Source organism: Salvia hispanica, unplaced genomic scaffold, assembly GCF_023119035.1.
Source record: "Salvia hispanica cultivar TCC Black 2014 unplaced genomic scaffold, UniMelb_Shisp_WGS_1.0 HiC_scaffold_586, whole genome shotgun sequence".
Classification (NCBI taxonomy): domain Eukaryota; kingdom Viridiplantae; phylum Streptophyta; class Magnoliopsida; order Lamiales; family Lamiaceae; genus Salvia; species Salvia hispanica.
In genome coordinates, this window is record NW_025952340.1 from 7,172 (window position 1) to 10,872 (window position 3,701).

The 3,701-nt window shown below is 31.5% G+C and overlaps 1 pseudogene; it reads left to right on the forward strand.

Annotated features, from left to right (window-relative positions):
• Window positions 1–2,947: 2,947 nt before the first annotated feature.
• Window positions 2,948–3,475, forward strand: LOC125199607 (annotated as a pseudogene).
• Window positions 3,476–3,701: the final 226 nt, after the last annotated feature.

The window sequence follows — 3,701 nt, forward strand, 5'->3', positions numbered from 1 at the left end:
TGTATTTTTTTCATCTGATTGAATAGATTTGATACTGTATACATGGTTGTATCTTGTGTTTGGATGCCTCATACCAAACATAAAAATAAGAAACGTGTGATATGAATATGTACAAACAAACATATGATAGTTGATTGCTAACTCTAACCTACATCATGATGTTTGAGTTTAGTATATCTAAACATACGTTGGGCCAACATAGAAAACAAACGAGCCCTTAGACTTTTATACGTCTACGAAAATTTATCTATTACACACAAAAGATAACGATTGAATGTACAAAAAGCATCCATTCTAATTGGGAACAATATATGTGATGGTTGATGGTATAACTATACTCAATTTGTGCTGGTAATTAATAGAGGAATTATTCTCAACATTTGGGATATTTTCGATATATGGTGTCGGCCAAAGTTGTATACTTATCACTATCTCACACACGTGTCGGCCAAATCCCTGCCCCACCCATCATCACTCATTTTCATTCTCTTCCACAAATAGCTTAAGTCCTTCTAATACACTAATTTATTTTAATCAAATAACAGGATTGATTTTAAATCAATAAATAGTGAGTAATGGATTATACTAGTCGCCTATAGTAAACGATTAAGAGTGATTTTAAATCAGTAAATAGGGGAGTAGATCAATAAAGATTGATTTCATACAATACAAAATTGATTTTAAATCAATAAATAGGGAGTAATGGATTATACTAGTCGCTAATAGTAAACGATTAAGATTCTTTTGGGTGCATTATAAGCAAAATATTTGGGGAGATCAGAATATCATTATTTTTAGCCTCTAAAACCTATACATAAGATTATTAAAATTGGTTTAGAATATATATACATTTTCATCTCACATCATGACGATGCCATTATGACAATAAATACGATATAAGGAAAAATGCGAAATATCGAAATACAGTCTATAGTGTCGAAAAATACCGAAAATACTGAATTTTTGGTATACGTGATTTTCGGTAAGAATCGGTATGAATTTTCATATACTGAAGATACAAATTTGGTATACACCGTATAATTAAGGTATATCTTGTGAAATATAAATATAATAATATATAAAATATATTTTATGTATATTTTTAAATTATAAAATCTAATGTGAAATATAAATATATTTATGAATATTTAATATTTTTTTAAAATTATAAAATATAAATAATATTATAAAACTCAAATATTAGTATTTTCATTGACGTTGAAAGTTAGGTATACCACAAAGTCACGGTATACAATTTTTATAGCATACCGAAAATGAGGTATGTTATCGGATTATCGATATGGAAATTTCTCTTACCGAAAATAAGGTATACCAAAAATTTTGGTAAGGTAAAGGTATGGTTTTTAGCATACCGAATTTATGATAAGGTATACAATATAGTAATTTCGGTAGGTATAACGTATCTACCCACTCCCAATTTTCATGTTAATTTCTTATTAATGTTAATCGTTTACTCATTTGTACTACTGTTAGTCTTAGAAATATCCAAACTTTTAAATTTTTGTTTCAGTTATACTATATGGTTTGTGATTATGGCATGTAGTCACTACAAAAGTAATAAAATTATTGATGAAATAACTATATTCTTTATTTGACTAATTTAATATATACACTAGAAGAAAATATTTCATATAACAGTATAAACATCGGCTCAACACTCTCTATGTCCCATAAAATATGGATAAATAATATGTCAGAACTAAGATAAAATTAATAAAGTAAGTTAGAGGATGAGAAAGGCAGTATAAGTAGTGTTAGCAAATACTCACATTATTAGTAGTGTTTAATGGTGATATAATTTGTAAATAAGTTAATGTACAAGGATAATAAATTGAAACAACTTTTTAAAATCGAATGAACATATTTATGACATACAAAAATAGAAATCGAATGAACATATTTATGACATACAAAAATAGAAAGTGCACATATTTTTATGTGACGGAGAATATATATACGATTGTAAATCCGGTCATTATATATCGAACTAAAAAAACCTGCCGACCACAAGAAAATTATAATTTACCATCAAACACTAACCACCATAGTGCTCAAACTGCACGCATCATTAATCATTATCATGGGTAATACTTTTACTTCTATTACTTGAAATTATCAACAAATGGAAATGTCCCAAAAAATAAAAAGTTAAGTTAATTTATTTTTAATTTAGTGACAACTTTTTTCCTCTCAACATATTGTTACTATTTTAAAAAAATTCAACACAAATAAGTCTCAATTTATGTATCTTAAAATACAAGATTTTTGTAGTACAAATCCAATAGTACTTCCTCTGCATCAAAAAAAATAAACCATTTAGGATGACATGAAAATTAATCTACATAATTAATAAGGTAAGAGATAGTAGGAGAATGATAATTAAAATAGCGTTATGGAGAAAGTAAGACCCATATTATTAGTGCTCAATGTAGGTCCTAGTGATATGCAGTCTAATTGAAATAATTGATATAGTATATGAGTAATGATTTGGGGGAATTTTCAATAAATGGAAAAGGGATATTTTTATTGAATAAGCGGAAAATGAAAGTGTTATTATTTTAGGAAAGGTTGTAATATTTTTAATTATATTAAATAAATTTAGAATTTCATAAAAGAAAATTAGTCGTTAGTAATCATATTATGCAAGCCCAAGCTTAAAGGTCTCAGATGGATTTGAGTCCACCATAATACAGTAGTACATTATTTTAATTTATAGTAGGATATTAATTTATATATAATACATACTAATTTCGTATATTTAGATTCATGATTAGATGAAATATGTGTTGATTAATTTGTGGATGATGAAGAATCCTCGAATAAATAATTAGAAAGCCGAATCCCATCCTTCCACCCCGTATAAATACCGACGCATCGCATCAAAGCAAGTGTTGTTTTCAGCATGAATTCCCTTTAGATTCTCTCCCTTCCCCACACCAAAATTAATACTCCTATCAAACCCTAAATCATAAATTCTCCCCAAAAATTAAATCCCCAATTTTCGATTGAAATCAATGGACGGAGCGTGCTGCACAGCTTCCTCACCGGCGTCGCCCTCGGAAATCTCGAAGCGGCAGCGCCGGCAGCAAGAGAAACCTTACCGCGGCATACGGATGCCCAAATGGGGGAAGTGGGTGGCGGAATACGCGAGCCGAATAAACGCTCCAGAATCTGGCTCGGCTCCTACTCCTCCCCGTCGCGGCGGCGCGTGCCTACGACACCGCCCTGTTCCACCTCCGCGGCCCCTCCCGCGCCTCAATTTCCCCGAATTCATCGTCAAGGACGTCGTCGACGAGCCGCGCGATTTATCCGCCGCCGCGATTAGGAAAAAGCCACCGAGGTCGGCGCCAGAGTCGACGCGATGCAAAGCGCGCGCTCCGGATCGGGCCGGGCTGTCGAGAAGCCTGATTTGAATGAGTATCCGAGCCCGGAGGCTCGGAGGAAAATTAATTAGTCTCAATACGGTTTGTGATTTCATATCACATTTTTTTTTAAAATTTATTAATTTTGTTTTTCTTTTTTTTTTTTTTTTGGGGGCTGTAATTTTTAGGGTTTGTAGCGTTAATTTGGGTTTATGTAAAGGGGAAGCTTATAGAGATTAGCTTAATTTGTGTTATCAACAGTTAATTGTATAAAAGTTATGGAATTTCCTTTTATGCATTGGATTTATATCAAAGTAT